The following is a 12029-nucleotide window of genomic DNA, read 5'->3' on the forward strand; positions in this document are numbered from 1 at the left end:
GAACAGGGGAGGCAGAGGCAGGAGGATTGCTACAAGTTCAAGGCCAGCCTTGAACAAGTCAGAAGACTGAAAGCAAAAACCTTTACTGAGGGATGCCTGGGATCTGGTACTCTGTTCAAACCTGTTTAGCCCATGAGCATCTCAGGCAGACTCGGACAAGTCAGCCTCATTACACACCAGGCAGTTATAAGCCAATGCCTGATATGTGTCAGGGTTCCGTAAACGCTAACTATTGATTAGTCACTTGGCATCACGTCAGGACGTGGCTGCATTCACCATCCATCCCGAGCCTTAGGCTCCAGCCGTGGGGGATGGCTGGGTGTGGTGGTGCGAACCTCTAACCTCAGCCCACCGGTGGACCAGGAAGGACAGGAGTACAGAATCATCCTAGGCTACATTCTGAACTCCAAGCCCAGCCTGAACTGTATGAAACCTTGCCTCAAGGGGGCTGGAGAGATGACTCAGTGGTTAAGAGCACTGACTGCTCTTCCAGAGGACCCAGGTTCAATTCCCAGCAGAACTGTCTGTAACTCCAGTTCCAGGGGAACCTGACATCCTCACATCGATGCACATAAAAATAAAATTGAGTAAAAGATTTTTTTAAAAGCTTACTTGAAAAAAAAAACAAACAAGCAAAGGTGGGAGCTGGAGTGAAGGCTCCAAGGGTAAAGGCACACACCAAACAAGGCTGAAGATCTGAATTCAGTCTCCAGGACCCTCATGGTAGAAGGAGAAAAAACAACTTCCTCAAACTATCCTCCAGCACTGCTGCCATGCGCTGTGCTACTCAAATGCCCCCCATACATGCATACATACATATGTAAATGAAAAAAAAAAAGGTCTGGGAAATGACTCAATCAGTTAAGTGCCGATTGTACAAGCAATAAAGACAAGATCAGGCCTAGTGGTGGAGGCTGGTGGCGCATGCCTTTAATCCAACACTAGGGAAACAGAGGCAGGCGGCTCTCTGTGAGTTCGAGGCCAGCCTGGTCTACAGAGCAAGGTCCAGGACAGCCAGGACTACACAGAGAAACCGTGTACTGAAAAACAGATAGATGACAGATAGACAGACAGACAGACAGACAGACAGACAGATAAATAAAGATGAGTTGTATCCCTAACGCCCCATAAAGAGTTAGGCTTATGATGCACATCTAAAACCCCAGCACTGGGGAGGTAGAGACAGGAGGATCGCTAGGGCTCACTGACCAGTCACTAGCCAAGTCAGTAACTTACAGTTCAGTCTGAAAAACTCAAAACTAAGATGGTTGGCTGGAGAGACGTCTTTTTTTAATTTTTTTTATTATTTTTTATTTGTTTGCTTTTGTTTCTTGAGACAGGGTTTCTCTGTAGCTTTTTGGAGCCTGTCCTGGAACTCATTCTCATTCTGCAAACCAGACCGGCCTCGAATTTACAGAGATCTGCCTGTTTCTGTCTCCCAAGTGCTGGGATTAAAGGGATGTGCCACCAGTTCCGGTCTGACTACTCTACTAAAGGGCCCAGGCTGGGTGGTGGTAGAACATGCCTTTACTCAGGAGGCAGAAGAGGTGGATCTTTTTGAGTTCGAGGCCAGCCTAGTCTACAGAGAAAGTTCCAGGATAGCCAAGGCTGTACAGAGAAACCAGTCTCGAAAAACAAAATGAGTAAATCTTTTAAGAATTTTAGGGCTGGAGAGATGGCTCAGAGGTTAAGAGCATTGCCTGCTCTTCCAAAGGTCCTGAGTTCAATTCCCAGCAACCACATGGTGGCTCACAACCATCTGTAATGGGGTCTGGTACCCTCTTCTAGCCTCCAGGCATGTACGCAGACAGAATATTGTATGCATAATAAATAAATATTTTTAAAAAGAGGTTGTTATTAAAAAAAAAGAAATCTTTAAAAAAAATTTAATAAGAAAGGAACCAGCAAGATGTCTTTGCAGGTTAAGGTCCTTGTCTCCAAGCCTGAAGACCTGAATTGATTCCTCAAGACCCACTCAGTGGAAGGAGAGAACTGATTCCCACAGGTCTCCTCTGACCCCACACACATGCTATGCCATGCAGTGCCCACAGACGTTCACACACAAAAATAAATATAAGGTGGAGAGCGACTGAGAAAGAAATGTCTGGCTGACCTCACATGCACACACATGTGAACACGTGAACAAACACACACACGTGTATATACACACACACACACACACACACACACACACATGAGATGCGGACACCACAGAGAGGATCCTTGGGTTTCCCCCTTGGGACAAACCCGGGTCCAGCACTCAGAATAGAGGCTTAAATGTTGGGGGAAGTCCATCTGCCTCTGGGTGAGGTCATCTGTGCAGAATTAAGGTTCATCTCAGCAGAACCAAAGCCTTCATTGTTTTTGTTTCATGTACCACCCTTGGGAACAGACAATACATCTGCAGCCACATAGTTCAAATATAAATGAGGAAACAAGCTTCACCACCCCATTCCCACCCCTCCCCCCCCGTTACAGATCTTGCTTGCATTCATCTTTAAATGGAGACAAGTAAACATGGATATATATTCAGTTCTACTGATGGCTTTGTTTGTTTTGTGATATTTTCAATGAAAGTCATAGCCTTGCACATGTTAGGTGAGCAGTCTGTTACTGAGCCACACCCCAGCCCTTCACTGGGGGAGTCTAGGCAGGTGCTCTACCACTGAGCCACATCCCAGCCCCTCACTGGAGGATTCTAGGCAGGGGCTCTGCCACTGAGCCACATCCCAGCCCCTCACTGGAGGATTCTAGGCAGGGGCTCTACCACTGAATCACACCCAGCCCCTCACTGGGGGTTCTAGGCAGGGGCTCTGCCACTGAGCCACACCCCAGCCCCTCACTGGGGGGATTCTAGGCAGGGGCTCTACCCCTGAGCCACACCCCAGCCCCTCACTAGGAAACACTCTGCAGCAGAGTCACCACCTCATATTGTTTTGCTTCTTTGACTTTGGTTTTATGAGAAAGGCTCTCATATAGCCAAGGCTGCGTACCAACTCCTGATCCCCTTTTGTCAGCCTCCTGAGCTCTAGGATTACAGACCAGCACCCTCTCACCCAACTATGTGGTTGCTTGTTTTTTGTCTTTTCTTTTCTCCTCCTCTTCTTCTTCTATTTTTTTTTTTATTTTTATACACAGCTTTGCTATGTAGCCTTGACTGGCCTCAAGCTCTCAGACCAAAGGTGCGTGCCACCATGCCTGGCCACGCCTAGCATTTCCTTGGACTCCAGGGACGGGATTTGGGTCCTTGTGTTTGTACAGTATGCACTTACTGTCTCAGCCCCACTTTATCTTCGTATGTCTTTCTATCCATTCTCTGTGAAAAACAATTGCTGCCTCATTCCTTTTCAATACAGCACAATATTCAGACGCATACAGTGAACTCGTTTGAACCAAACCCCCAACAAGTAACCCTTCAATCACCAACCCCCAATGTTTTCCACTTTTCTTTGCCTTCATACACACCACACACAGACACGCATGCACACACACACACATGCATACACACCACACACACGCACGTGCATGCACATCCCACACACGCATGCACACAGACATGCACACCACACAAGAGCACGGCTGTGTGTTTTCAGGCTGGATGCCTCTGGTGACAGGGAGGCCCCTTCACGCTCTGCTCTGGGCTATTGTGGGTGATACATAAGCGTTTGCTCTATATGTGGTGAAGGCTTGGGGGCGAGGTCCCCCTGGTGAGCTCCTGGGATGGAGGATGTCCTTATGGACTGAGAACTCTGCAGCTGGCTGGGTCTGGTACCTGTTGAGCTTTGCACAAGGCTGCTATTGCTGCTACTGCTGTCTCGCTGTTGTAGGCAAGCTCAGAAAGGGCTTGAGCTTCTCCCCTCACCTTCCCCAAGTGTCCCTAACCCTAGCACCCCTGTGTCCTGCAAGGGATGAGATAGCCCTGTACACATCACGAGGTCTTCTCGTCAACCCTGCCTCAGGTGCCTCTGGGGAAAGATGGGGACATGAACACTGTGTCCCTGGGCCCCGTGGGGCTCCAAGTGCCACCTGATCTCTGTTGGGTTGAGGGCACAACACAAAACAGAGGCCAGGCCTGAGTTGCTCCTGGCTGGATGCCGTGCCCTGCACTTGTTCCAGATAGGAATTAAGGCCACAGGAACAGGCTGCCCTGCTCCCTGACACCTGCCTTGTATTTATTCCCTGAGGGAGGATTCTTGGGGGTCCCCAGAATCCCAAAGATCCCCTAGGACTGCCACTGCAAAGCAGGGACCAGCAGTGATTCCCTGGGCTGCACAGCGCCCAGCTCCCATGTTGCCACAAGATTTTTTTTTCTTTCCTTTCTTTGTGAAAGAATCTATATAGCCCAGGCTAGCCTCAAATTTACTCTGCAACTAAGGATGGCTTTAACCTCCTGATCCTCCTGCCTCTACCTCCCAAGTGCTGAGATGATAGGCTTGTACCACCATCCCCAGCTCCCTGGAGACTTCAGGCTGATGTCTGATTAGCACCCTTAATACTGCACCTTTGCAGTCTCCCACCTCCTGGCTTTCCTGGAAATCTCATTCACACTTCCCCAGGAGCTCCCGCTATGGGGAGGAGCGCGGCTGGGTTCAGCTTTCCACTGCTCTGGTGGTTGAGGACACAGACGTCCTGATCCTGAGAGGCCGTCATAGGAGATCTGCTTACTGGGCTCCTCACAGCTCCGTGATAGCTTGTCCTGGCTGAACCTCAGTTTCCCTGCTCTCAATGGGACATCAGTGATGGGCCACTATACGGAAGCCGAGGCAGGAAGATTGCCAGCTACCAAATGAGACCTTCACTCAAATGGACAAAAAAACTGGGCATGATGACACAAAACCTGAAATCCCAGCGCCTGATAGGGAGAGACAAGAAACTGAGACGTCCAAAGCAAGCCTCGACTATATTGTACATTGAAGGCCAGCCTTGGCTACATGAGACCCTATTTCAAAAGAGCAAATAATATGGCCAGCGGGGTGGCCAAGGTGGCCCAGCAGGTAAAAGTGCTTGCCAGCAGGCTTGATGACCTCCGTTCCCAGGACCCACATGGTAGAAGGAGAGAACTCCCACAGCTGTCCTCTGACCTCCACACATGAGCACCCTGACACACATGCTCACACACATACACACACACGCATAAAGAAGAATGTCAAAGAAAGCATATTGAATATAACTGAGGATGTGGCTCAGTTGGTAGTGAAATCCTGGGTTCTGCCCGAACAGCCTCATAAACCAGGCATGGTAGTGCAAACTTGTGATCCCAGCACTCAAGAGGTAGAGACAGGAGGGTCTGAAGTTCAAGACCATCCTCTGTTATGAAGTGTGTTAAAGCCAGTGGGGCTACAGGAAGCCTGTCTCAGGTAAGGAGGCAGACAGGTAGGTAGGTAGGTAGGTAGATAGATAGATAGATAGATAGATAGATAGATAGATAGATAGATAGATATATTGATAAATGATACATAGATATGGATAGATCTATAGTATATAGATATTGATAAATGATACATAGATATGGATAGATGGATAGATAGATAGATAGATAGATAGATAGATAGATAGATAGATAGATAGATAGATAGAAAAGCACCACGTACACACACAGATCACTGTTGCTGGCTAGACAACTCAGAGTTAGCTTCCCTGCAAACCACATAGCTGTCTGCGGTTCAAGCCCTCAATAAAGGGGCAGCCTCCGTGAACCAGAGACCATGAATAGCCTCTTTGTGGCTCTGTGGTCACCTGCTCCGAGGGCCCCTCAAGGCAGCCTGGTACCACTGGCGCCACTTGCCCATCAGAGTCTAGGAAGTGGGAGGGGCCAACTCTAGGGCTGAGTCCCCAGCTGGGCTTTGCCCCCAGGCCTGAGCCCCTCCAGTCCTGCTGCCCCTGACCAGGAGGGCAGACCAGGCTGTCACCTACCATTGCTTTGTCTCCATCAACAGCCGAGATACTCTCTGCCTTCAAGGAAACTGAGGCCTGGACCCAGCAAACAGGATCTGGCCTAGAGTTTTCTGGCCTGGTGGCTCTTATAAAATATGGATTTGGGGAGCTATATAAGTGGTTCAGCAGTTAAGAGTATTGTCTGACCTTCTAGAGGATCCAAATTAAATTCCCAGAACCCTCAAGGTGGCTCACAGTCTTCTGTAACTTCACTTCCAGCGGATTCCATGCCTTCTTCTGATTTCCAAGAGCACCAGACATGCTTGTGACACATGAACATACATGTGGGCAAAGTACCCAAGCACACAAAATAAATTTAGCAGAATATGGTTTTGTTTTTGTTATTTTTTTTTTTTTGCTTGTTGTGGTACGTGTGTGCATTTGTGTGGTGATGTGGAAGTCCTCTCTGTGTGTTGTGATTTCCATTAATGAATAAAGAAACTGCCTGGCCTGTTGATAGGGTCGAACTTAGGTAGACAGGGAAAGTTAGGCTGTGTGCTGGGAGGAAGAAGGACAGAGTCAGAGAGACGCCATGGATCCACTGTGCTAAAACTTTGCTGGTAGGCCACGACCTCGTGTTGATATACAGATTAATAAAAATGGGTTAAATTAAGATGTAAGAGTTACCCAATGGGAAGCTAGAGCTAATGGGCCAAGCAGTGTTTTAATTAATAAAGTTTCTGTGTGACTGTTTCAGTTTTAGGCAGCCAGAACGAACAAGCGGTTCCTTGTAATATGCCCATGCGTGTGGAGGCCAGAGGTCAGCCTGAGTGTCCTTCCTGAGGATACCTGCTTGCATTTATTTAGACAGGCTGTCTCCCCAAACCTAGAGCTCACCGATAAGACTATCTGGTGAGCCTGAGATTAACTCACCTGCCTCTGCTTCCCTGCTCCCATCACCCTGAGACAGGGTTTCTCTGTGTATAGCCCTGGAACTAGCTGTGGCTGTCCTGGAACTAGCTCTTGTAGACCAGGCTGGCCTCGAACTCACAGAGATCCTCCTGCCTCTGCCCCCTGAGTGCTGGGATAAAAGGCATGTGCCACCACCTCCCGGCTTCACACCCAGCTTTTTAATAAGTTCTGGGAATCAAGCACAGGTCCTCAGGCTTGCTCAACAGGCATTTTATTGGCCACCTTCGCAGCTCCTGGTTTGGTCATTTTTATAGACAGTCTCGTGTAGGCCAAGTTGGCCTTAAACCTGTGATTATCTTCCTGCCTCAACCTCCTGAGTGCTGGGATTAAAGGCATGCGCCACCACCGCCCAGCATAATAGCTAACTTTCTTAGCAGAATAGAATAGACAAGTTGTGACCTTCCACCTGGGTCCTAAAATGCTCCCTCCAAGGTAGATACCAAACCTGCCCAGTGGCCCCAATTAGAGTCACGAGACTATCCTAGCGGAGGATGTGATCGCCTTGAAAGTCCGTATTAGCTGGGTTCCATTCCCAGCACTGCACAAACCAGGAGTGAGGCAGGCTTGTCGTCCCAGAACTTGGAGTTCTAGGTCATCCTCAGCTAATAGTGAGTTTGAGGCCATCCTGGACTACACGAGACCCTGTCTTAAAAATAAATAAGGAAACCAGGCAGTGGTGGCACACACCTTTAATCCTAGCACTCAGCAGGCAGAGGCAGGCAGATCTCTGAGTTTGAGGCTAACCTGGTCTACAGAGCAAGTTCCAGGACAGCCAAGGCAACATAGAGAAACCCTGTCTCAAAAAACCAAATACATGCCTGGCAGTGGTGGTGCATGCCTTTAGTCCCAGAACTCAGGAGGCAGAGTCAGGCGGATCTCTGTGAGTTTGAGGCCAGCCTGGTTTCCTGGCTAGTTCCAGGAAAGACTCCAAAGTGACAGAGAAACCCTGTCTCAAAAAGACAAACAAAAACCCCACATATATACATACATACACACATATACAGATATATTGAAAATATATGTATATTGAAAAAGCGATAGAGGCCAAAGGATGGAGGCAGCCTACAACCTATTCCTGAAGTTTTTTTGGTTTTTTGTTTGTTTGAGACAGGGTCTCCTAGTTCAGGCTAGCTTCCAAGTCTTTTTGTTTTTTTTAAAGACTTGTTTATTTATTATGTATGCTGTGTTCCGTCTGCATGTATGCCTGCACCCCAAAGGAGGGCACCAGGTTTCACTATATACAGTTGTGGAACAGTGGTTGCTGGGAATTGAACTCGGGACCTCTGGAAGAAGAGCTAGTGCTCTTAACCTTTGAGCTGTCTCTCCAGCCCCCAGCTTCCAAGTCTTGATCCTCCTGCCTCTAACTCCCCATGCTGGCACACCATGTCCAGTACTTTGTTGTCCTCACTGTTGCGTTGTTGTGTTTAAGATTAATTTATTTTCATTTATGGTGTGTGTGTGTGTGTGTGTGTGTGTGTGTGTGTGTGTGTGTGAGAGAGAGAGAGAGAGAGAGAGAGAGAGAGAGTGCAGGTGCCCCAGAAGCCAGAAGAGGGTGCTGGTTGGAACACCTGGAACTGGAGTTACAGACAGTTAGGAGCCACCGTGTTGTGGATTCTGGATCTCAAACCTAGGTCCTCTGCAAGAGTAACAAGTGCTCTTAACCACTGAGATATCTTTCCCAGTCTCTCCAGCATTTTCAGGGACGTGTGTAGAGATAGGATCTCCCCATTTAGCCCAGGCTGGCCTCAAATACTCAGCAATCCCCCTGCCTCAAGTTCCAGGATAGAGGTGTGCTACATCGTGCACAAATGCCAGGTTTCAGTTTCTGAGGAAAAAACCCGGGCTGGCCCCAGGAGCCAGCCTTGAGCCCAGCTTCCCTGGAGGAAGGACAAAATACCTGGCTGTCCACCCTCCCCATCTGGGTCAGAGCTGCTCAGCATCCAAGGTGAATCCTTTAAAACGAGACAATGGTGGCCAGTGCTTGGCAAGAGCCCGGCTAATTAAGAGGGCATTAGTGTCATGGGCAGAGCCAGGCTTATGCCAAGAATCTCTGCCAGAAAAGGGGCCTCTGGCTAATGCCAGGTCTTGGCCTTGCCTGCCTGGCAGCCACCCTGGTCCGTCCCCTCAGAGATCTTCGAGGTTCCACTTCTGGTGAGCTGGGACCCAGAGCCTGGCCTCAGACTCCATCTGTCCTTCAGAGTGCCTGGACCTCAGACAACTCCCCGCTAAGCTGGAGTGGCAGAGCCAGCTTCCAGAACCCTGCCTCACGGTTTCCTAATCCAATAAACTCCAAGCGTTTGTCCCGTGTTCAAGAGAGAAAAACAGCCAGGCATGGTGGCACACACCTATAATTCCAGCACCCTCATGCTGAGGCAGGAGAATACCATGAGTTTGAAGGACTAAAGAGATAGCTGAGTGATTCTTTTTTTTTTTAAAGATTTATTTATTTATTATGTACAGCGTTCAGCCTCCACGTATGCCTGCAGGCCAGAAGGGGGCACCAGATCTCATTACAGATGGTTGTGAGCCACCATGGTTTTGTTGCTGGGAATTGAACTCAGAACCTTTGGAAGAGCAGGCAATGCTCTTAACTTCTGAGCCATCTCTCCAGCCCCCTAGCTGAGTGATTCTTAAGAGTATTTTTGGGCCATACAGTGGTGATGCACACTTTTAATCCCAGCATTCAGGAGGCAGAGGTAGGACAGTCTCTGAATTCAAGGCTAGCCTAGTCTGTAAAGGGAGTTCCAAGACAGCCAGGGCAACAGGGAAAAACCTGTCTTAAAACAAACAGAGGAACCAAACTTGGATCCCAGCACCCACATCACAACTGCCTGTAACTGCAGCCCCGGGAGATTTAAGACCCACCCGCTCTCCACAACATAGGCGTCCTTTCTCAAGGCCCCCGTGTGCAATTGCGGGAAGTCAGATCCCAGCCCAGCCAGGCAGCATCATCACCTCTACTACTTTGACAGGAAGTGCTGAGCAGGCCAGCTGGAGTCTACCCTGTCAACTTCCCCGGGTTACTAAGGGACTCCCCTTTCTGCCTTGAGAGCTGAAATTGGAGACCCAGAAAAGTCCCATTCTGTTGGTTACACAGGAAGACAAGGAATTAGGGCTAGAAACAAAAAAGCCCCCAAGGAGGGGATTCCCGGGGTTATACTAGAACATAGGCAGGAAAGAACCCTGGAATATTCTCGACACCTTGTTTTTGATGCCCTGGACAAACAGCTTTGGAGTCCTGAGGAGGCTTCCTGGGCTCCAGACATCTTCTCTCCCTGACTTTACCTAAAACCAGGCCCCTCAAAGTTTGTATTTACTTATTTATTGGTTCTTTGGTTCTTTTTTTTTTTTTTTTTTTTTTTGGCAGGGGGAGAGGGCGGGGTGGGGTTTGAGACAGAGTTTCTCTGTGTAACTTGCTTTGTAGACCAGGATGGTCTCAAACTCACAGAGATCTGCTCCAAGTGCTGGGGTTAAAGGTGTGCTCCACCATCACCAAGCGTTATTTACTGGTTTTTGAGACAAGATCTCCTGTAGCCCAGGCTTTTAAACTCGCTCTGGGTCCAAGGCTAGACTTGAACGCTTTTCGTCTTTTGTTTTGTTTTTGCTTTGTTTTGTTTCAAGACAGGGTTTCTCTATGTAGCCCTGGCTATCCTGGAACTCACTCTGTAGACCAGGCTGGCCTCGAACTAACTCACAGAGATCCATCTACCTGTGTGTCCCGAATGCTGGGACTAAAGGCCTGCAGCTCTACGCCAGGCTGTAGCCTTGACTCCTCCTACCTTTACCTCCTGAGTGCTGGGATTACAAATTGGCATTGCCACATCCTCCTCCAAAAATCCTGAGCAATCAACATAGCAGAGCTCAGTGTCCTCCAAAGAGATGAGGCTGTCTCTGCCCGGCCAGTGGGTAAATGCCTCAATCTGACACTAATGTGTGGGTTACGCTAGGGGAAGTTAACTGCAATGAACTCAGGCTCAATTTCCCTACAAAGTTCTCACCCAGTAGACCCCTTTGGGTTTCGTTGTTGACATTGATTGTTGTTTTGCTGTTTTATTGGTTTGATTTGTTGTAGTTTTTGTTTTGTTTATTTTGGTTTGGTTTTGGTTTTTTGAGACAGGGTTTCTCTGTAGGCCAGGCTGGCCTTCAACTCACTGAGATCCGCCGGCCTCTGCTTCCCAAGTGCTGAGATTAAAAGCATGCGCCACCACTGCCCGGCTTGATTTGTTTTAATCTGTGTGTGTGTGTGTGTGTGTGTGTGTGGTGTGAATGTGTGTGTGTGTGTGTGTGTATGGTGTGTGTGTGTGTATGGTGTGTGTGTGTGTGTATGGTGTGTGTGGTGTGAATGTGTGTGTGTGTGTGTCTAAGTGCATCCCACAGAAGTCAGTTTTCGCTTTTTTTTTTTTTTTTTTTTTGGTAACATCTCTCTTGTATCGTTGCTTTGGCTGCTTCAGACTAGCCACGAGCCGCCCTTGGTGATTCTCCTGCCCCACCTCCCATCTCACCATGGAACCCAGCATTTCTCCCCGGTGTCCAGGGACGGAACCCAGGCTCTCAGGGGTGAGTGCCAGTGCTTTTACCTACCGAGTCATCTCACTAGCCCAGTGTTTTGAGATAGAGTCTCATCCTAAACCAGACTGGCCTCAAACTCAAAATGATCCTCTTGCCTCAGTGCCCTAGGTGCTGAACCATCACACATGGCCTGTTTGGAAAAAGGGTTTATATAGCACTTGGCTTCTAGAAATGCTGTGGTTACAGACCTGGGCTACCATGCCTTGCTGGGCTTTTTGTTTGTTTGTTTTGATAGGGAAGGTCTATTGTGTCCCAAATAGGCCTTGAACTCACTGAGTACTAGTGACTAGCCTTGAACCCCAATTATATACAGTCACACTCAGCTTCAGTCCTGCTGGGGATCAAACTCAGGCCTCAAGCATGCTGCCAGCGGAGTCACTCCCTAGTCCTTCATTTCATTTTCTCTGCGTGTGACTACACGTGCGTGCATGCAGAGATCAGAGGACGACCGCCCTGTCATTCCTCAGGCGGGAACTTGTCAAGCAGTGTAGTCTAGCAGACGAGTGAGTCTAAGTCCCAGAGATCTGCTGGTCTCTGCTTCTCCAGTGTGTGAGTGTGTGAGAGAGTGTGTGTGTGTAAGAGAGAGAGAACGTGTGTATGTGTGTGTGAGTGTG

This window comes from Myodes glareolus, chromosome 2 (genome assembly GCF_982192425.1).
Source record: "Myodes glareolus chromosome 2, mMyoGla1.1, whole genome shotgun sequence".
Taxonomy (NCBI): domain Eukaryota; kingdom Metazoa; phylum Chordata; class Mammalia; order Rodentia; family Cricetidae; genus Myodes; species Myodes glareolus.